Consider the following 25,641-nt stretch of genomic DNA (forward strand, 5'->3'; position numbering starts at 1 on the left):
GGGGTAGCAGGCTAAGTGAGCTTGATTGTGGGGAAAACTCCACAGTTAAGCGCACTTGAGCCAGAGGCGATCTGGGATGGGTGACCTCCCGGGAAGTCTTGGTTACCGAGTGCAAGCCCCGTAAGTGATGATTGACGCTATGTGATTCATTTCACTAGTTTCAATCCCACTTCTTCACCCTAGTGAGCATCACCCGATGCAATGAGTGCTAAGTGAACTATTCAAAAATCATGAGAAATTAGTCAGTTACGACTACCTCTCATGGAAATGGTCATACGTGAATGACTTACTTAACGCAGTTGAATCCCAAAATGATATCTAATATAATGCACTGTGTAAACCCCCTAATACTTAAATTCAAAAAGAGTGAAGGGATCTCTACTTGAATGGTTCATGAGGCACAATACTTGCTAAGGTTTTTCCAATGGGGTAGCAAGCTAAGTGGGCTTGATTGTGGGGAAAACTCCACAATTAAGCACGCTTGAGCCAGAGGCGATCTGGGATGGGTGACCTCCCAGGAAGTCCTGGTTACCGGGTGCAAGCCCCGTAAATGATGATTGAGCTATGTGATTCATTTCACTAGTTTCAATCCCACTTCTTCACCCTTGTGAGCATCACCCGATGCAATGAGTGCTAAGTGAACTATTCAAAAATCATGAGCCCGATGCAATGAGTGCTAAGTGAACTATTCAAAAATCATGAGAAATTAGTCAGTTACGACTATCTCTCATGGAAATGGTCATACGTGAATGACTTAACGCAGTTGAATCCAAAAATGATATCTAATATAATGCACTTGAATGACTTACTTAACACAGTTGAATCCCAGAATGATATCTAATATAATGCACTGCGTAAATCCCCTAATACTTATAGTCAATCATGTTGCCTCTAAGTATGTCAAGCATGAAGTCTATGGTTAACTATAGGCATGTTGAACATAATGCCTATTAATCATAGTTGAACATGATGTTAGTGTTTATATTAATATATAAAATATTTTTAATAAAAACTTATAAATAAAAGCTTATTGAACTTTATTAATGTTACTAAATATGTTTTAAACCATATTAATATTATTAAACATTTTTAAGCCTTAACTATGGTTGCATAAAGTTGACCGTTGTTTACCACAATTGACTACGATTGACCGAAGTTGACTAAGGATGACTATGAGTGAACAAGGTTGACTATCATTGACTATGGTAAACATATGGTTAATTAAGGTTGACTATGGTTGACTATTTAAACATTCATTGTAAAGGTTGACTACAAAAAGTAACTATGTTTGACTATGTCATCATGTTCACTTTGGATATGTGTCTATGGCTAATTATAGGCATGTTAATATTAGTATTAAAATTCATATTCACTTTCACATTCACATGAAAATGAATATTTAATAATATTAATATTAACATTAATATAAATGTTTATTATTGAATATTATTATTAATATTAACTAGTAATATTTTTTTTTTTTTTGTAAATTTAAACTTTCTATTAACTGCAAATGTTAATATTTACATAGTTGTTCTCTAGAATTTTATTGGTTTCACCCTGATTGCGTTTGTTGACTAGTTCTAACTGACTAGAACATACATTCCAAAAATTACATATACTAGCCGACTAAAGCCTTAGAGAGAAGAGATGCAAAAAACCCAACAAAACTAACAGGACACTAGTAAACATGATTAATCATCAAAAGTGATGGAAGCCATATTTTCTGGCCCGATCCACTGCAGAGAGGGACGATGATAATTGCAGCAAACATGTTGCTCTAGGTGGACCAACTAGGCTTCCAGTTGTTCTAGCTTCTCCAAGATATGAGTATGCCCATGCCACACCACAACCATGCATTCCCATAGGTGACATTGGAAATATTAAATATGAGTCAGAGCTGCAACCAAGGTCTCATGCCCCTCTCGACAATTCCTGTCATATTCCTCTAATTGAGCTTTCAACTTCTAGCGTGGCTAAGTTGGAGTGACTCGAGGGGGTTTTCCTCCCTTCCTTTGTGTTGTCCGACACTCCCTGCACTGGCCTGGAGCCTGCACCCTCCCCCTCTTAATAGAACCAACTAACGATAATGCCTTGCCTTAACGACACCCATTAGGTGGAGGCTTGGAGGCCTTGACTTTATTAAAGATAGAAAGGCAAGATCTCCTTCTAAAATGCAACATAAAGGAGAATCTACAACAAAATCAACCTCCAGAAAACACCATCTCCATTGACCACCGAAAAAACTCTAGGCATAGGAAGAGGGCATCCCCTTGTAACACCTCACCCCACATTTATCTACTTCCACTAGCTATATAGGGTAAATATGAGTTGAGAGTTACTATGCATGACTCGACATCCAAGTTCGAGTTATGGAAGCGGGGTCTACTATCCCAAAACTTACTGCAACCTTCTAGGGACACATGATCACCCAAACATCTGACCAATTTCACTGGTGACCATTCTCTGAGCTAGAACCACCTTTTTCAGCCACTCTTCCTTCCAATCGCACTCATGCAAGCTAATGCATGTGACCATAAGGCTCCAGCCACACTCACAAGCTGCCCTCCATGTGGCTACAACTGAAATTTTCCAGTTAAGAGGGTGCGACTATAAGCCCCATTCCAAATTTTTAGGCTGGTCTTTAGGCCAACTGCCCAAATATACCCAAAACCTTCCAAAATTTTGTCAACAAAGTCTATGTGTCTATGTACTTAATTCCAGGCTCCACTCCTCCTCCAAACTTGGAAAATACATGATGATCATTTCTGCAAACACTTGGTAAACATAACACCTACAGGTAATGAATGCATAACTGTTCAATGTATCTTTAGTTTTATTAGAGAATCATCAAGAAGGCTTACTAGCCTCTCTTGCTAGCTGTGACAACACATATTAGCTCATGGATTCAAATATATAACAAGCCTGGAAAAGCATGGAATAAAACTATAACAAGAGCATACCATATAATGAGAAATATACCATGCAAGTAACCAACATTTAACCAAAATAGAACCATGACAAACTAGTCATAAAGTCATACATAAAATTAAAAATTGTGCTCATTAATATCAATAAGAATCAACAAATAATAGCATATGCAAATGCCAACCAAGTCAGGGACTTCCATGTACCACTCGACCATAGATTGGGTTGAACCGAATCTCTCTTTCATCCAATCACCCCCATGCCATATTCTAAGCATGAATGTGGGATCACATGGGATAAACGAAAACAAAACTAACCAAGGCTTCCAAAGGCTAAGTTACCTCACCCCTCAACCATAATGATTTCACCTAAACTAGTCCAAAAATCACCAAAACTAACCAAGCTTGGATGCTCCATACTTTCTTCACCATACCTAGAGGAATTCTCCTGTCTCCACCCACTTGTCAAGAGTTCTAGGAGAAAACCATCTCCACCCTCAACCTTTGGGAATTTCCTGAGACCGCCTCAACTAGGATCCAATATCTACTAACAATTCAAAGCTTAACCAAAATAGGGACCTGACTACCTCATGGCTATCTAGGAAATGGAAAAGACAAGGTTGTACACCATTGCAAATCCAAGCAAATACCATGCGAATGAAAACAACCATAAACAATAAACCAATGCAAAGACCATGCATTAAATCCCAACATGCTAAATCACACATGCACACTGTTACTTGAAATCTACAATTATTTTTTCCCTTGCTTGTTACCGTCCAAACTTCTCTTGCACTCCCTTTCTTGTTCCTTGCTTGCTTTCTCCCTTGCTTGTTCTCTCTCTTGAAGTTCAATTTCTTCCTTAGTAAAACTAAAGTCGTCAAAGCTAAAAACTGATCAAAAGCTGTCAACTATTTCTTAGATACCTTTTTATCATTGATGTCTGCTATCTCTTCCTTTTCCTTTCCTCTTCTCTTTCATTTTCCTTTATTTTCTCTTTAATTTCCCTTGTATGAATATTCTTGTCTCTTCATCTTCCTTTTCTCTTATTTCCCTTAATTTCTTTGAATTAATTGCCATTTATTTACCTTTTCCTTTTTCTAATGCCAATGCCAATTTGCATAGCCATTAATTAACCACATGTGACCCCCAATGTGGTGTTTGCCCCCTTTTCTTCTTGGAATACGTGTCCCATGACTTTGGTTTTATTTTATTTACATGGAAACTTAACCCGAGGTTGTTATAAACCCCTCCCCCTTAGGGGAACACCATCCTTGGTGTTCTATGAAACTTATGACCAACAACACATACTACTTATGGATATTTATAAGTACAACTTGATGCAATATTTACAATGACAAACACATATATACTTATGCACATTTGCTTTAACCAACGAATAAAAATATTGTTTATGGAGCTTTATAAACACAATTTGGTACAATATTCACAATAATATATAAATATATACACACGCACATTTGCTTCAACTAACAAACGTGTGACCTTTCGTATCCCTTTTCTCCTATTTTCCTTTATTTTCATAATTAAATGCCAATTAATGCCTCTTTACATTTTCCAATTTTCTTAGCCATAAATAAAGCGAAAGTGATACCCACTAAGATGCTTTGCCCAACATTCAACTTGGAATACGTATCCCATGACCTTGGCCTTATTTTTCCTTTATTAACTTTATTACATGAAATTTTAACCCGAAGTTGTTACAAGTTAATAGAATAGAATACATACTTACATGCACATAAATACATATCCTTTCATAAAAAACATAACTTATCGTTCTTATAACATTAATATAATAAGACTTACACGATTATATTACAATATAAATAATTCCCGAGAGAACTTACTTGATAAGTACTTGATAAGCTTGTAAAAATGTAATGCAATGTTTCATGTTCAAATCCTAATTACTTACTTATATTCGTCTGCTAAAGACTAACACAATTTACTTATAAATTAAAATATTAACCATCAACCATTTATCAAATGAATATAAAACCAATCCCATTACTAATAACTCTAACATTAAAATTATTTTAATATATACACAATATCACATAATTAAAATATCACGTTCACAATATAATTACTAGAACCAATTGTGAAAAAAAAACAAAAACATATGGTTTCTATAGCAAATTTAAGTCATTATACGGAACTTCGAAAACTCTAATGCCGTGATGAAAGGCCTCACAACTAAGAAAAAGGAATTAATAATCAAAAGGGTAAGACCATCCTTATTTACTTACCATAATGACAAAGTTTCATATGCTTTGGCCATTTCAAAAACAAATAACACTTTATGCCTAAACCTCCTGACCATCAGTGGGAAATGGCCATTCCAAATACTAAACCTATTCTTGAGAATGGGGTCCTGCCCTCAAAGACCATGATGTTCTTTAACCTAATATAAGGCTTATTTGTCTATTACATTTACGCACTTGGTTTGGAGTGCCATCTATGATGTGGCCAAATGGCTAAAACTTTGTTTTTAAATGTTTAATAATACACTAGGTTTTTTTTTTGTTTTTTTAATGTATATATTTTATTGATAAGTGATTTTTCTTTTGGGTAGGTAAGCACTCATGGGGGATTTGAACCAGTGACCTATCGCAAGGAGTGCTTTAACATGCACCTATTCAAGGAGTGCTTTAACAATGCACCCATTCACCGTCAATCCAAAGCCCTGTGGGCTATTGATAAGTGATCTAATAATAAATCCATTTAAAATTAATGTAGTTAGATAATAATCGTGACATAACAATCTATTTTTTAATCAAAGAACTTGATTTGGAGTGCCCTCCACAAAAAGACTAAGACTTATGTTGACTATTTTTTTTTAATGCTGAGTGATACATGAGCTTCTTTTATTAATGGTTCATTTTGGTAGTCAATTGATCTAAAATTGCCCTTGTTAAGATTTAATGATGGTTTTTTTTTGTTTTTTTGGCTATTTATTATTGCATGTAAAATCAAAATGACTATAATGTTTATAACTTTTTAATATTTTTGTTTAAAGATTTTAATTAATTATATAAATTAAAAATATTAAAATAAAAAATTAATTTTTATAATATTTAAAAAATTACAATATTAAATATATTAGTTAATTAAAGTGTAGTTTAATTAATAGATGAAATGGTTTGTAGGTTGAAATTTGATAATATAAATTTTAGTAAGATTGTGATTTCTTATAAAAAATGCACATTTGAATTGGTTTTTTTCGCTGGAATCTAGCAATACAATTTTTAGTAAGATTGTGATTTCTTATTATTTAAAATGCACTTTTGAATGCATAAATGGATTCAACACTTTAAAAAAATAAATTCTCAATACGCTCTATCTTTGCAAATTAAACAATTTAAAGTTAAATTTTTTAAAAATCTGTATCAAATTTTTAACAAAACTAACTAAAAAATATTCTGAAAAAAACCATTTCATCTATTACTTAAACTATTTATTAAATAGATATTATGAAATTTTCTCTTCATTAATAATAATTTCAATAAAAAAACCTATCAACTAATCAAAATGGCTTTCGATTAGGCTATGGAAAAACTTTTCTTTTTAAAAAATATCAATATATCAATAGAATGAATTAGCTGCAAAGTAGATCAGATCATTAGCTTTGTTGCTACTGCATTCCATTGCTTAAAGTACAATTGGGTTTGTATAATTATATTAAGGATTACCAAATTAAATTGTACCTACTGCATTTTATTGTTTAATATACAATTGGGTTTGAATAATTAATAATCAGCAAATTAGAAAATTTTAATATTTAGAGTGCAGAAAGTATTGAACCTTTGATTTGATTTATTGAACTAATCCTAGTTAAGACTTAACTAATGCAATTAAAGAATCAGTTTATTTTAAGAATCCTAATCTTTTTACTCTATTGACTCCTTTTTCAACCTAGTTAGCCAGAAGTGGAGGAGGAGAATTTTTTTATTTTATTTTAGTGCGTAGTCTCTGGGAGTGCCATATGCACCTATATTCGTCTTGTGCTCTGAACACGTGAAACTGAGATTCTTTTTCTGGGAGGAAAAAGTGCATGCCTCCACTGCACAGCACAGTTTTGAAGATCAAATGAAAGGTCAATGATTGATAAATACAACTGTATATTTATAATAACAGCACTGAAGCCAGGTCTTGTCACAGTATTTTATATTTTTGCTAATTTTTTAAATTTATGTTGCATTTTTATGGATTCAGATATATTGATTTTATTACACAAATAAAATTAGCATTTTTTCTCCTCCATATATATATAAACTAATTCTTATTAAAAAACAAAAGACATTTAGATTCTTCAACGGTCTGGTTTGATTCCTTCTCTTCTCATATATGGTACGTAACATGAACTTGTTATCTTCTATGTTTCATCTATTTTCCATATCATCATCTATTTCCGATGCTAATATTCAGCAGATCGTTATATATTTTGATATGTCCAGAGATGGTATCAGTCATATCCTGTTTTGATATGGATTTATATCATCTCACTGTTTTGCATGTTTATGCTCGGGTTCTTATAGTTTTCTTTCGCATGATCCTTCTTCATGAGCTATTTGGATAACTCCAGCTATCTGCCAAATGATGCATATTCCAAAATATCTATGAATAAAATACAGCTTTTTTTTCTTACTAAAAAAATGTCTTTGAAAAGTAAACTTCATGGAAATAAACCTCAAAATAGCTGCTGGAAAATTGAAGCCACTTGGGAAAAATGTATGATTTTTTTTCTAGGTTAATAGAAAAATAAGAGGAAAAAGAGAAAGTTATGAAATTAATGGGTAAAATTATGATGGGTAAAATTATTTTTATTTTGATTGTAGATTTTGTGAATATTTGAAAATTTAAGTAACAGTCATTTTTTTTTTCCAATTCAAAAATATTCTTAAAATCCATAATCATAAAACGAAATCAAGTAAAATTAATATTTAAAAAAAAAAAACAGCATCAAATGACGTTGGGCCTGGGGCATGTCTTAAAATTGCTTTTGCTTAGCTAAGAGTTAGTCTTCATGGGACGTAAGGAACAGGTGAAGGATATGGTATGAGTGAAAGCCTGCCCTTTACGGACTACCAGTGGGTTGGGTTATTCCATTTGACGTGGTTTTCCTTGAATAATTGTGACCACCAGTGGGTTGGGTTATTCCATTTGACTTGGTTTTCCTTGAATAATTGTGATGAGTGGACTTGCATTCCCAAATAGATTAGCAGCCAGACATGACTATCTTCGCTACTAATTTGACAATTAAATTATAATAAATTTTCCAAATTCCAACTCCATAGAAAAAAACTAAAACAACCGTGACCTAAACCGACCCTTTGAAATAGCACCATCAATGTATTGTCAAATTTGTTGCAAGCGAGGAAGGTAGATCCACAAGCAGCTGTAAAACGCAGAGAATGGCTATTCTTTCTGTGACGAGATAATCTGCAAGACTATCGTTTCAGTCAAGAGATAATATGCTATCTTGTCCTCCAATGGTGGGGCGGCCTCCGTGACCATTTTAATTACCAAAACATTATAATAAGCGCCGCGTTTACCGCCATAATCTGTGGCAGAAGAAGATGATAGTGTGGCAAATTAATGGATGAAAGCAGGAATCAGCATGCTCTAAGTTTCCCACGATGAGAGAGAATCAAATGGGCCTCAGAAAATCGCGCCGCACCATAGCGATTTTTATTAGCGAAAGATTATAATAATTGCCGTTTTTATCGCCGCCACTGGCGGAAGAAGCAGCGGAGTTAATCATTAAGGAAATTAATTATTTATTTTTATTAAGGAAATTAAGTAAAGATATTTTAAACTAAAATTGAAAATATCCAAGTCTGTACTTCCATTAAAAGACCATGTTAATGAGGTAGAATTAAAAAGAGAATACATGATTTTTAATAACTAATTTTTTAGAAGATAATATATCGATTAAAAATAAAGTTTATGAATTAATAAAAAATATAAATTATAGGAGAGAAAATGATATTTTAGAAAAGTAAATTATAAATGTGAAATTGTTAAAAAGAATAAATGTATATTAGAAATATATGTTGACAAAAAGTAAAAATTAAAAAATAATTATGAATATCATTTAAAATAAAGGCCCTTAAAAGGGAAGGTTCAGGTTCACGTCACTAATAAGTTTCAAAATAATGTGGTTGAAATCATTTGAAAAGTAGGAAATTAATCCAAAATCAGCTCAAGATTCAAAAATTATAATGAACCTAAAAAAGAAATGTGGCTTTTTAATATATTTTAATTTTAATTTAATGTGATTGAGAAAAATAAAGAATTAAATTTTATTAGAGAAAAATAAACAAATCAATTATCTAAAAAATTATAGTCAAATCTGAATTATAGAATTTATAAAAAATTATAATAGAAAGATATATTATGAAAGTAGAAAAAGAGACCTCCATGAGTAAATTAAGGAAATTTAAAAAATATATAAATATAAATAAGAAAATCTTAACAATGTTGATTAAATAAAAAAATTAAGAAATTAAAATTAAAAGTTAAGAATGTAGATAAACAAACTTTTTTTCGGGGGAAGGATCCCCGCTGAAGAAGCTACATGTTACAATCATATTACATCATATACGTCTGTACAACAGGACCATATGTACAACGGGACAACCACATTACATCAAATATATGGTGCTGCGCAGCGTCGGGATCGAAACCTGGTGGGGAGCGTGGCAACCCATAGCCCCCACCATCATAAACAAACTTTAATCAATTCAATTGAATCAAAAAAGTATTTAGAAGTTGAAAATGTAAATAAATAAATCCTAACCAATCTAATTGAGCTAAGAGAGTTCTTAGAAGTTGAAAATGTAAATAAATAAATCCTAACCAATCTAATTGAGCTAAGAGAGTTCTTAGAAGATCGAGAGAGATGTTAATGGAATTGATTGAACTAAAAATTGCAGGGTTATCATTAATGAAGTTTTGTTAATAAAATAATTCAATGAAAAGTTATGGTTGAAAAAAATATGAAACAATTTCTCCTATAGAATATAAAGATTTTTCTTGAAGATTTTTGGTTTTTGTTATCATTTCTATTTTTAGATTTTAAATTTGTAATCTAGAGTTCATGTTTTTTTATTTCAATGTTTTAATGAAAAGCTTTTTTTAGTCAACCAACTAGCACAACCACAATATTCTTGTTATTCAACCAATTAGTACAAATAAATTAGTAAATGTGATTGGCATATGCACATATGTGTGTATCATTAATATTGTTAGAGTAAATAGAACTATTAATTATTTTTTATTAATAAACATATTACATTATAATTATTAGAAAATTAATATTCTTAATATTAATTGTAATAAACCTAATATTAAACCTTTATATTAAAAATCCTAATATTATAAACCCAATATTATAAACTCAATATTATAAACCTTAATATTATAAACACTAATATTATGGCGAGTTACATTGAAAGTGGACAACTATGAGCGACTTTTGACTTTTATTAAATATGACAAACATAAGATTGACCAAGTTTGATCATGGTCAACTATTTAAACATGAACTATAAAGGTTAACTTTATTTGACTAATTTTGTTGACTATTATAAACCCTAATATTTTAAACCTCAATATTTAAACCCTCATTAAATCCTAATATTAAACCCTATACTATAAATCCTAATATTAAAAACCCTATATATTATACCCTAATATTATAATTCCTAATATAAAGAACCCTATTATATACCCTAATATTATAATCTCTAATATTAAAAACCTCAATATTATAAATCCATTATTATAAACCCTAATATGGTGGAGTTAATTGATAAATGACAACTATGACTCACTTTTGACTTTTGTTAAATATGGTAAACATAGGGTTCACCAAGTTTGATCATGGTCAACTATTTAAACATGAACTATAAAGATTAACTTTGTTTGCGTAATGTGATTCACTATTCTAAACGCTGATATTATAAAATCTATATATCCAACCCTAATATAAACTGTAATATTAAATCCTAATATTATAAACCCTAATATTATACCATATATAAAACACCTATATTATAAATCCAATATTATAAACTCTAATATTAAATACTATATTATAAAGCGTAAATTATAAACACTATATATTAAGCCGTAAATGTTAAACACTCAATATTATAAACCCTAATATTACATCCAATATTATAATATACCCTAATATTATAAACTAAAAACAATATTAAAAACCCCACATTATAAACTAATATTATAAACCCTAATATGTTAGAGTTACATTGACATAGGACAACTATGACTGACTTTTGACTTTTGTTAAATATGGTAAATAATGTTAACCAAGTTTGATCATGGTCAATTATTTAAACACGGACTATAAATATTAAATTTGTTTGACTATCAAGGTTCAATTATGTTTATCTAATGTGGTTGACTATGTTTGACTATTAATATTAATCAATAATAATAGACAATAATGTTTGACCGAAGTTGAAGATTGTTGATTATCAAACATAGTCAAACATGGTTTGGCTATGGTCAAACATGATTTGACTATGATTGACCATGGTTTAACTATATTCAACCATAGTTGACTACGATAGACTATAGCTAACCATGGTTTGAATAAGGTGTTACTATTGATGACCATATTTTAACTATTAATATTAATTAATAATAATAATAAGAGATTATGTTTGACAAATGATATGGAGTGTTGACTGTTAAACATAATAAAAAATAGTTGAGCATAGCTAACAACATTAGTAGATGTGGTTGACTAATTTTATAATGTTGCAATGCGACAATGAATAAATTGCAATATAATGTGACATTGTGACAATGATTTTCACATTGATTGTCACATTACGACAATAATTGTCACAATGCAACGTTGAATAGATTTTTGTAGCATTCCAACATCACAACATGTTTGATTATTAATATTAATCAATAATATGAATATGCAATTATGTTTAATTGAATTTGAAGGCTATTGATTGCCAAACATAGTCAAATATAATCAAACATTATCAATCAGAGTAGTAAATGTGGTTGACTAATTTTGTAATGTCACATTGCAACATTGGATAGATTGCAATGTAATGTAACATTGAAACAATGTTTGTCACATTAAGACATCGTATTATCATTATTATTAATTGGAAACCATATTAATATTACGATTGTTATTATTAACATTTTTAAAATCTTGATTGTGACCAACTAAGGATGACATTAGTTGGCTAAGGTTGACAATGTTTGACTTTGATGAACCATGGTTGACTATAATTGAATATGGTTGAGTTACGTTGAATGAAGATGATCCATGGTTGACCTTAGTTGACCATGGTTGCTCATTGTTGACCATGGTTGGCCAAGATTGACCATGTTTGATCATGGTTGACCACAAATACCTTGATTGACCATAAAGGTTGACTATATTTGACAAATATTTGACTTTGTTTGACTATGTTTTTCTATGTTTCCTTAATGCAAGTGACTATGCATGATTATTAATATTAACCTATAATATTAAAAGGTATTAATGTTTGACCGAAGTTGAAGGGTGTTGATTGTCAAACATAGTTGACCATGGTTTGACTTTGGTCAGCTATGGTTTACTATAAATGAATATGGTTTAGTTATGTTGACTAAGGATAATAGTGACTGAACAAGGTTGACTACAGTTAAATATGATATACATAGGGTTGACTAAGTTTGATCATGGTCAATTATTTAAAAAATCACTATAAAGATTAACTTTGTTTGACTATTGTTGATTGATGTGGTTGACTATGATTGACTATTAATATTAATCAATAATAATAATAGACGATTATCTTTGAACAAAGTTGAAGAGTGTTGAATGTCAAACATAATCAAACTTAGTTGAACATAATTAAACATAGTCAATCGTCTTGGCTCTAGGTATGTCAAGCATAAAGTTTATGTTTAACTATAGGCATGCTTAACATAATGCCGATTCTTAATCATAGTTGAACATGATGTTAGTGTTCAGATTAATATATAAAATATTTTTAATAAAACCTTATAAATAAAATATTATTGAACTTTATTAATATTATTAAATATATTTTAAACCATATTAATGTTATTAAACATTTTAAAGCCTTAATTGTGGTTGAGTAAAGTTGACCATTGTTGAACACAATTGACTATGGTTGACCAAAGTTGACTAAGATGACTACGAGTGAACAAGGTTGATTATCATTGACTATGGTAAACATATGGTTGATTAAGGTTGACGATGGTTGACTATTTAAACATTCATTGTAAAGGTTGACTACAAAAAGTAATTATGTTTGACTATGTCATCATGTTCATTTTGAATATGTCTATGACTAATTATAGACATGTTAATATTAATATTAACATTCATATTCACATGAAAATGAATGTTTAATAATATTAATATTAACATTAATGTTCATGTTTATTAATAAATATTATTATTATTAATATTAACTAGTAATATATTATTTTTGTTGTAAATATGAACTTAATATTAATTGTAAATGTTAATATTTACATAGTTATTCCCTTAATTCTGTTGATCTCATCCCAGTTGAGTTTGTTGACTAGTGCTAACCAATCAGAACATATATTTCAAAAATTATTTATGCTAATCGACTAAACCCTCAGAGCTTAGAGATGAAAAAGAAATAACAAAACTAGCAAAATATTAGGAAATGACAACAAGAAATTCTAGTGCGAAAAATTAATGGATGCTGCAGGAGTCAGAATAATCTAAGTTTCTCATAGAATCAAAAGGGCCTCAGAAAGTCCCGCCGCCCCATAGCGAATTTCATCAGCGAAAGATTATAATTATCGCCGTTTTTATCGCCGCCACAGGCGGAAGAAGCAGCGGAGTTAATTTGAGATGCGGGTCTATTACACGACTGAGGTACGTTGCGTTAATTTTTTTTTTTGACAAAGTTAGGTAAAGATATTAAAGTAAAATTGAAAATATTGAAGTCGTTATTTCAAGTCTGTGTTTCCATTAAAAATAATGATGGAATTATTTGACCATTTGAATGAGGCGGAATTTAAAAGAGAAAACATGATTTTTAAATAATTAATTTGTTAGAAAATTTATATATTAAAAATAAAATAATAAAAAATATAAATTATAGGAAAGAAAATGAAATTTTAGAAAAGTAAATTATAAATTTTGAAATTGTGAAAAAAATAGATGTACGTTAGAAATATATGTTGAGAGAAAAAAAGTTAAAAATAATTATTAATATTATTTAAAAAAAATACACTTACAAGTGATGGTTCAAGTGTTGATTAACAAGTTTCATTGTAATGTGGTTGAAATCATTTGAAAAAGTAGGATATAAGGAAAAATTATATTAAGATTTAAAAATTATTATGAATATGAAAATTGTGGTTTTCAATGTTTAATAATAAGTTTCCGAGTAAAATAAAAAATAAAAAATAAAAGACTTAGATTTTAAGAGAGTAAAACAAATCAATCTTTTAAATAATTATAGTAAAATCTATTAAATAAAAAGATAACATATTATGAAAGTAGAAAAAGAGATATTCACAAAGTAAGTGAATTAAGGAAATTTAAAAAAAAGAGAATGTAAATAAAAAAATTTCAGTGAATTTAATTGAATTAAAAAATAGAGAAATTGGAAAAAAAAAATATTTAGAAATTAAAAGTGTAGATAAATAACCTAATATATTTAATTGACATGAGCGAGTTTTTAGAAGTTGGAATTATATATCTAGGATGTTAATGGAATTGATTGAACTAAAAATCATAGCTTTATCATTAATGAAGTAATTTAATGAAAAATTATGGTGGGAAAAAATATGAAATAATTTCCTATATGGAATATACACACACACACACACATATATATATATATATATATATATATATTTATTTATTTATTTTCAATTTTTTTGGTTTTTGTTATTATTTTTTTTCCTTATAGATTTTAAGTTTGTAATCATGAGTTCATATTTTTCATTTCAACATTTTAATGAAGAAACATTTTTGTTGTTCAATTAACTAGCTACAAACATATTAGTAAATATGGTTGATATATGCAGACAAACATGTATCATTAATACTGTTAATCATATTATTAGAACAAATAAAACTATTAATTATTATTTTTTATTAATAAATATATTATAATTATTAGAGAGTAAATATTATTAATATCAATGGTAATAAATCTAATATTATAAATCCAAATATTTTAAACTAATAATAAATCTAGTATTATAAATCATAATATTAAAAACCTTATATATATATTAAATCCTAATATTATAAACTTTATATATCAAACCTTAATATTATAAACCTTATATATCAAACCCTAATATTATAAACCCTATATATTAAACAACTTGTATTATAAACCTAGATATTATAAACCCTAAAATAGACAACTATGAGTGACTTTTGTTAAATATGACAAACATAGGGTTGAGCAAATTTGATCATGGTCACTTGAACTATAAAAGTTAACTTATTTCATTAATGTGGTTGACTATTATAAATCCTAATATTCTAAACCTAAATATTCTAAACCCTATATATTCAACCCTAATATAGATATTAATATTATAAACCCAATATTATATATATTATATTAAATGCATTCTTATATATTTGGGCTTAATATATTATGATTTATAATATAGTGTTAACTATTGGGATTTATAATATTAGAGTTTAATATATTAGGATCTATATATTAAGTTTAATATTAAGATTTATAATATTGAGTGTTTAACTATTCTAAACTCTAATATTATAAACCCTAATATTTAACTCTATATAATCTAATATTATAAACCCTAATAATATAAACCTCAATATTTAACTCTAAATAAATCATAATATTATAAACCCTATATATTATACTTTAATATAGTAAACCCTAATATTATAATTCCTAATATAAAGAATCCTAATATTATAAAGTCTAATATTAAAAACCTCAATATTACATTTAATTGAATTTGAAGAGTATTGACTCCCAAACATAGTCAAACATAATCAAACATTATCAACCACATTAGTAAATGTGGTTGACTAGTTTTGTAATGTTGCATTGCAACATTGTATAGATTGCAATGTAATGTAACATTGCAACAATATTTGTCACATTAAGACATTGAATTATTATTATTATTAATGGGAAACCATATTAATATTACTATTGTTATTATTAAATTTTTAAAAATCATGATTGTGACCAACTAAGGATGACAATATTTCACTTTGATGAACTATGGTTGACTATAATTGAATATGGTTGAGTTATGTTGAATGAAGACAATCCATGATTGACCTTGGTTAACCATGGTTGATCATGTTTGATCATGGTTGGTCACATAGACCTTGATTGACCATAATGCTTGACGATATTTGACAAATAATTGACTTTGTTTGACTATGTTTGTCTATGTTTCATTAATGCAATTGAATATGTGTGATTATTAATATTAACCAATAATATTAAAAGGTAATAATGTTTGGTTGAAGTTGAAGAGTGTTGATTGTCAAACATAGTTGACCATGGTTTCGCTTTAGTCAACTATGGTTTACTATAATTGAATATGATTGAGTTATGTTGACTAAGGACAACTATGAATGAACAAGGTTGACTAAGGTTAAATATGATAGACATAGGGTTGACTAAGTTTGATCATAGTTAACTATTTAAATAATCACTATAAAGGTTAACTTTATTTGACTATGTTGATTGATGTAGTTGACTATGATTGAATATTAATATTAATCAATCATAATAATAATAGACAATTATGTTTGAACAAATTTGAAGAACGTTGAATGTCAAACATAATCAGACTTAGTTGAACATAGTAAATCCCCTAATACTTAAATTCAAAAAGAGTGAAGGGATCTCTACCTGAATGGTTCATGAGGCACAATACTTGCTAAGGTTTTGCAAATGGGGTAGCAGGCTAAGTGAGCTTGATTGTGGGGAAAACTCGACAGTCAAGCGCGCTTGAGCCAGAGGCGATCTGGGATGGGTGACCTCCCGGGAAGTCTTGGTTACCGAGTGCAAGCCCTGGAAGTGATGATTGACGCTATGTGATTCATTTCACTAGTTTCAATCCCACTTCTTCACCCTTGTGAGCATCACCTGATGCAATGAGTACTAAGTGAACTATTCAAAAATCATGAGAAATTAGTCAGTTACGACTACCTCTCATGGAAATGGTCATACGTGAATGACTTACTTAACGCAGTTGAATCCCAAAATGATATCTAATATAATGCACTGTGTAAACCCCCTAATACTTAAATTCAAAAAGAGTGAAGGGATCTCTACTTGAATGGTTCATGAGGCACAATACTTGCCAAGGTTTTTCCAATGGGGTAGCAAGCTAAGTGGGCTTGATTGTGGGGAAAAATCCACAGTTAAGCACGCTTGAGCCAGAGGCGATCTGGGATGGGTGACCTCCCAGGAAGTCCTGGTTACTGGGTGCAAGCCTCGGAAATGATGATTGAGCTATGTGATTCGTTTCACTAGTTTCAATCCCACTTCTTCACCCTTGTGAGCATCACTCGATGCAATGAGTGCTAAGTGAACTATTCAAAAATCATGAGCCCGATGCAATGAGTGCTAAGTGAACTATTCAAAAATCATGAGAAATTAGTCAGTTACGACTATCTCTCATGGAAATGGTCATACGTGAATGACTTACTTAACACAGTTGAATCCAAAAATGATATCTAATATAATGCACTTGAATGACTTACTTAACGCAGTTGAATCCCAGAATGCTATCTAATATAATGCACTTGAATGACTTACTTAACACAGTTGAATCCCATAATGATATCTAATATAATGCACTGCGTAAATCCCCTAATACTTATAGTCAATTATGTTGGCTCTAAGTATGTCAAGCATGAAGTCTATGGTTAACTATAGGCATGTTGAACATAATGCCTATTCTTAATCATAGCTGAACATGATGTTAGTGTTTAGATTAATATATAAAATATTTTTAATAAAAACTTATAAATAAAATCTTATTGAACTTTATTAATGTTACTAAATATGTTTTAAACCATATTAATATTATTAAACATTTTTAAGCCTTAACTATGGTTGCATAAAATTGACCATTGTTTACCACAATTGACTATGATTGACCGAAGTTGACTAAGGATGACTACAAGTGAACAAGGTTGACTATCATTGACTATGGTAACATATGGTTAATTAAGGTTGACTATGGTTGACTATTTAAACATTCATTGTAAAGGTTGACTACAAAAAGTAACTATGTTTGACTATGTCATCATGTTCACTTTGGATATGTGTCTATGGCTAATTATAGGCATATTAATATTAGTATTAAAATTCATATTCACTTTCACATTCACATGAAAATGAATATTTAATAATATTAATGTTAACATTAATATAAATGTTTATTATTGAATATTATTATTAATATTAACTAGTAATATTTTTTTTTGTAAATTTGAACTTTCTAATAACTGCAAATGTTAATATTTACATAGTTGTTCTCTAGAATTCTATTGGTTTCACCCTGATTGCGTTTTTTGACTAGTTCTAACTGACTAGAACATACATTCCAAAAATTACATATACTAGCCTACTAAAGCCTTAGAGAGAAGAGATGCAAAAAACGCAACAAAACTAACAGGACACTAGTAAACATGATTAATCATCAAAAGTGATGGAAGCCATATTTTCTGGCTCGATCCACTACAAAGAGGGACGATGATAATTGCAACAAACATGTTGCTCTAGGTGGACCAACTAGGCTTCCAGTTGTTTTAGCTTCTCCAAGATATGAGTATGCCCATGCCACACCACAACCATGCATTCCCATAGGTGACATTGGAAATATTAAATATGAGTCAGAGCTGCAACCAAGGTCTCATGCCCCTCTCGATGATTCCTGTCATATTCCTCTAACTAAGCTTTCAACGTCTAGCGTGGCTAAGTTGGAGTGACTCGAGGGGGTTTTCCTCCCTTCCTTTGTGTTGTCCGATGCTCCCTGCACTGGCCTGGAGCCTGCATCCTCCCCCTCTTAATAGAACCAACTAATGATACTGCCTTGCCTTAACGACACCCACTAGGTGGAGGGTTGGAGGCCTTGACTTTATCAAAGATAGAAAGGAAAGATCTCCTTCTAAAATGCGCCATAAAGGAGAATCTACAACAAAATCAACCTCCAGAAAACACCATCTCCATTGACCACCAAAAAACCTCTAGGCATAGGAAGAGGGCATCCCCTTGTAACACCTTACCCCACATTTACCTACTTCCACTAGCTATATAGGGTAAACATGAGTTGAGAGTTACTATGCATGACTCGACATCCAAGTTCTAGTTATGGAAGCGGGGTCTACTATCCCAAAAATTACTGCAACCTTCTACGGACACATGATCACCCAAACATCTGACCAATTTCACTGGTGACCATTCTCTGAGCTGGAACCACCTTTTTCAGCCACTCTTCCTTCCAATCGCACTCATGCAAGCTAATGCATGTGACCATAAGGCTCCAACCACACTCACAAGCTGCCCTTCAAGTGGCTACAACTGGAATTTTCCAGTTAAGAGGGTGCGACTAGAAGCCCCATTCCAAATTTTTAGGCTAATCTTTAGGCCAACTACCCAAATATACCCAAAACCTTCCAAAATTTTGTCAACAAAGTCTATGTGTCTGTGTACTATATTCCAGGCTCTACTCCTCCAAACTTGGAAAATACATGATGATCATTTCTACAAACACTTGGTAAACATAACACCTACAGGTCATGAATGCATAACTGTTCACTGTATCTTTAGTTTTATTAGAGAATCATCAAGAAGGCTTACTAGCCTCTCTTGCTAGCCGTGACAACACATATTAGCTCATGGATTCAAATGTATAACAAGCCTGGAAAAGCGTGGAATAAAACTATAACAAGAGCATACCATATAATGAGAAATATACCATGCATGTAACCAACATTTAACCAAAATAGAACCATGACAAACCAGTCATAAAGTCATACATAAAATTAAAAATTGTGCTCATTAATATCAATAAGAATCAACAAATAATAACATGTGCAAATGCCAACCAAGTCAGGGACTTCCATGTACCACTCGACCATAGATTGGGTTGAACCGAATCTCTCTTTCATCCAATCACCCCCATGCCATATTCTAAGGATGAATGTGGGATCACATGGGATAAACCAAAACAAAACTAACCAAGGCTTCCAGAGGCTAAGCTACCTCACCCCTCAACCATAATGATTTCACCTAAACTAGTCCAAAAATCACCAAAAATAACCAAGCTTGGATGCTCCATACTTTCTTCACCATACCTAGAGGAATTCTCCTATCTCCACCCACCTGTCAAGAGTTCTAGGAGAAAACCATCTCCACCCTCAACCTTTGGGAATTTTCCTGAGACCACCTCAACTAGGATCCAATATCTACTGACAATTCAAAGCTTAACTAAAATGGGGACCTGACTACCTCATGGCTATCTAGGAAATGGAAAAGACAAGGTTGTACACCATTGCAAATCCAAGAAAATACTGTGCGAATGAAAACAACCATAAACAATAAACCAATGCAAAGACCATGCATTAAATCCCAACATGCTAAATCACACATGCACACTGTTACCTGAAATCTACAACTATTTTTTCCCTTGCTTGTTACTGTCCAAACTTCTCTTGCACTCCCTTTCTTGTTCCTTGCTTGCTTTCTCCCTTGCTTGTTCTCTCTCTTGAAGTTCAATTTCTTTCTTCGTAAAACTAATGTCGTCAAAGTTGAAAACTGATCAAAAACTGTCAACTATTTCTTAGATACCTTTTTATCATTGATGCCTAGTGTCTCTTCCTTTTCCTTTCCTCTTCTCTTTCATTTTCCTTTATTTTCTCTTTAATTTCCCTTGCATGAATATTCTTGTCTCTTCATCTTCCTTTTCTCCTATTTCCCTTAATTTCTTTGAATTAATTGCCATTTATTTACCTTTTCCTTTTTCTAATGCCAATGCCAATTTCCATAGCCATTAATTAACCACATGTGACCCCCAATGTGGTGTTTCCCCCCTCCATTCTACTTGGAATACGTGTCCCATGACTTTGGTTTTATTTTATTTACATGGAAACTTAACCCGAGGTTGTTATAAACCCCTCCCCCTTAGGGGAACACCATCCTTGGTGTTCTATGAAACTTATGACCAACAACACATACTACTTATGGAGATTTATAAGTACAACTTGATGCAATATTTACAATGACAAACACATATATACTTATGCACATTTGCTTTAACCAACGAATAAAAATATTGTTTATGGAGCTTTATAAACACAATTTGGTACAATATTCACAATAATATATAAATATATACAGATGCACATTTGCTTCAACTAACAAACGTGTGACCTTTCGTATCCTTTTTCTCCTATTTTCCTTTATTTTCATAATTAAATGCCAATTAATGCCTCTTTGCATTTTCCAATTTTCTTAGCCATAAATAAAACGAAAGTGATACCCACTAAGATGCTTTGCCCAACATTCAACTTGGAATACGTATCCCATGACCTTGGCCTTATTTTTCCTTTATTAACTTTATTACATGAACTTTTAACCCGAAGTTGTTACAAGTTAATTGAATAGAATACATACTTACATACACATAAATACATATCCTTTCATAAAAAACATAACTTATCGTTCTTATAACATTAATATAATAAGACTTACACGATTATTATTACAATATAAATAATTCCCTAGAGAACTCACTTGATAAGCTTGTGAAAATGTAATGCAATGTTTCATGTTCAAATCCTAATTACTTACTTATAGTCGTCTGCTAAAGACTAACACAATTTACTTAAAAATTAAAATATTAACCATCAACTATTTATCAAATGAATATAAAACCAATCCCATTACTAATAACTCTAACATTAAAATTATTTTAATATATACACAATATCACATAATTAAAATATCACGTTCACAATATAATTACTAGAACCAATTGTGAAAAAAAACAAAAACATATGGTTTCTATAGCAAATTTAAGTCATTATACGGAACTTCGAAAACTCTAATGCCGTGATGAAAGGCCTCAAGTAAGAAAAAGGAACTAATAATCAAAAGGGTAAGACCATCCTTATTTACTTACCATAATGACAAAGTTTCATATGCTTTGGCCATTTCAAAAACAAATAACACTTTATGCCTAAACCTCCTGACCATCAGTGGGAAATGGCCATTCCAAATACTAAACCTATTCTTGAGAATGGGGTCCTGCCCTCAAAGACCATGATGTTCTTTAACCTAATATAAGGCTTATTTGTCTATTACATTTACGCACTTGGTTTGGAGTGCCATCTATGATGTGGGCCAAATGGGTAAAACTTTGTGTTTAATGTTTAATAATACACTAGTGTTTTTTTAAATGTATATATTTTATTGATAAGTGATTTTTCTTTTGGGTAGGTAAGCACCTATGGGGATTTGAACCAGTAACCTATCACAAGGAGTGCTTTAACAATGCACCCATTCACCGTCAATCCAAAGCCCTGTGGGCTATTGATAAGTGATTTAATAATGAACCCATTTAAAATTAATGTAGTTAGATAATAATCGTGGAATAACAATCCATTTTTTAATCAAAGAACTTGATTTGGAGTGCCCTCGCCAAAAAGACTAAGACTTGTGTTGACTATTTTTTTTAATGCTAAGTGATACATGAGCTTCTTTTATTAATGATTCATTTTGGTAGTCAATTGATCTAAAATTGCCCTTGTTAAGATTTAATGATGGTTTTTTTTGTTTTTTGTTTTTTTGCTATTTATTATTGCATGTAAAATCAAAATGACTATAATGTTTATAACTTTTTAATATTTTTGTTTAAAGATTTTAATTAATTATATAAATTAAAAATATTAAAATAAAAAATTAATTTTTATAATATTTAAAAAAATTAAAGTGTAGTTTAATTAATAGATGAAAAGCTTTTTAGGTTGAAATTTGATAATATAAATTTTAGTAAGATTGTGATTTCTTATAAAAAATGCACTTTTGAATTGGTTTTTTTGGCTGGAATCTAGCAATGCAATTTTAGTAAGATTGTGATTTCTTATTATTTAAAATGCACTTTTCAATGCATAAATGGGTTCAACACTTAAAAAAAATTCTCAATATGCTCTATCTTTGCAAATTAAACAATTTAAAGTTAAATTTTTTAAAAATCTATACCAAATTTTTAACAAAACTGACTAAAAAATATTTTGAAAAAAACCATTTCATCTATTACTTAAACTATTTATTAAATAGATATTATGAAATTTTCTCTTCATTAATAATAATTTAAAAAAACAAACTTATCAACTGATCAAAATGGCTTTCGATTAGGCTATAGAAAAGCTTTTCTTTTTAAAAAATATCAATATATCAATAGAATGAATTAGCTGCAAAGTAGATCAGATCATTAGTGCATTCCATTGCTTAAAGTACAATTGGGTTTGTATAATTATATTAAGGATTACCAAATTAAATTGTACTTACTACATTTTATTGTTTAATATACAATTGGGTTTGTATAATTAATAATCAGTAAATTAGAAAATTTTAATATCTAGAATGTAGACAGTATTGAACCTTTGATTTGATTTACTGAACTAATCCTAGTTAAGACTTAATTATAAAACTAATGCAACTAAAGAATCAGTTTATTTTAAGAATCCTAATCTTTTTACTCTATTGACTCCTTTTTCAACCTAGTTAGCCAGAAGTTAAAAACGGAGGAGGAAATTTTTTTATTTTATTTTAGTGCGTATTCTCTGTGAGTGCCATATGCACCTATATTCATCTTGTGCTCTGAACACGTGAAATTGAGATTCTTTTTCTGGGAGTAAAAAGTGCAGGCCTCCACTGCACAGCACAGTTTTGAAGATCAAATGAAAGGTCAATGATTGATAAATACAACTGTATATTTATAATAACAGCACTGAAGCCAGGTCTTGTCACAGTATTTTATATTTTTGCTTTTTTTTTGGATTTATGTTGCATTTTTATGGATTCAGATATATTAATTTTATTACACAAATAAAATCAGTATTTTTTCTCTTCCATATATATATAAACTAATTCTTATTAATAAACAAAAGACATTTAGATTCTTCAACGGTTTGGTTTGATTCTTTCTCTTCTCATATATGGTAGGTAGCATGAACTTGTTGTCTTTTATGTTTCATCTATTTTCTGTCATCCTCATCTATTTCTGATGTTAATATTCAGCAGATCATTATATATTTTGATATGTCCAGAGACGGTATCAGTCATATCCTGTTCTGATATGGATCTATATCACCCCCCCGTTTTGCATGTCTATGCTCGGGCTCTTATAGTTTGCATGTCTCATGATCCTTCTTCATAAGTTATTTGGATAATTCCAGCTATCTGCCAAATGATGTATATTCCAAAATATCTATGAATATAATATGGCTTTTTTTTTCTTACTGAAAAAAAAGTCTTTGAAAAGTAAACTTGATGACAATAAACCTCAAAATAGCTGCTGGAAAATTGAAGCTACTTGGGAAAAAGCTATGATTTTTTTTCTAGGTTAATAGAAAAATAGGAGGAAAAAGAAAAAGTTATGAAATTAATGGGTAAACTTATTTTTATTTTGACTGTAGATTTTGTGAATATTTGAAAATTCAATTAATCGTTATTGTTTCTTTTCAATTCAAAAATATTCTTAAAATCCGCAATCATAAAATGAAATCAATTAAAATTAATATTGAAAAAAAAATAGCAGAAGTAATATCAAATGACGTTGGACCTGGAGTATGTCTTAAAATTGCTTTTGCTTAGTTAAGAGTTAAGGAAACAGGTTAAGGGCCCAAGACCCAGAGACATATGGTATGAGCGAAAGCCTGCCATTTACAGACCACCAGTGGGTTGGGTTATTCCATTTGATGTGGTTTTCCTTGAATAATTGTGACCACCAGTGGGTTGAGTTATTCCATTTGACTTGGTTTTCCTTGAATAATTGTGATGAGTGGACTTGCATTCCCAAATAGAATAGCAGCCAGACATGACTATCTTCGCCACTAATTTGACAACTAAATTATAATAGATTTTCCAAATTCCAACTCCATGGAAAAAATTAAAACAACTGTGACCTAAACCGACTCTTTGAAATATCACCATCAATGTATTGTCAAATTTTGTTGCAACCGAGGAAGGCATATCCACAAGCAGCTGTAAAACACAGAGCTATCAGCTCGGGCGAATGGCTATTCTTTCTGCGACGAGATAATCTGCAAGACTATCGTTTCAGTCAAGAGATAATATGCTATCTTGTCCTCCAATAGTGGGGCGGCCTCCGTGACCATTTTAATTACCAAAACATTATAATAAGCGCCGCTTTTACCGCCATAATCTGTGGCAGAAGAAGATGATAGTGTGGCAAATTAATGGATGAAAACAGGAATCAGCATGCTCTAAGTTTCCCACGATGAGAGAGAATCAAATGGGCCTCAGAAAATCGCGCCGCACCATAGCGATTTTTATTAGCGAAAGATTATAATAATTGCCGTTTTTATCGCCGCCACTGGCGGAAGAAGCAGCGGAGTTAATCATTAAGGAAATTAATTATT

Source organism: Pinus tabuliformis, chromosome 9 (assembly GCF_031772625.1).
Source record: "Pinus tabuliformis cultivar Carrire ecotype Pingquan chromosome 9, CPIR1, whole genome shotgun sequence".
In the NCBI taxonomy this organism is placed as follows: domain Eukaryota; kingdom Viridiplantae; phylum Streptophyta; class Pinopsida; order Pinales; family Pinaceae; genus Pinus; species Pinus tabuliformis.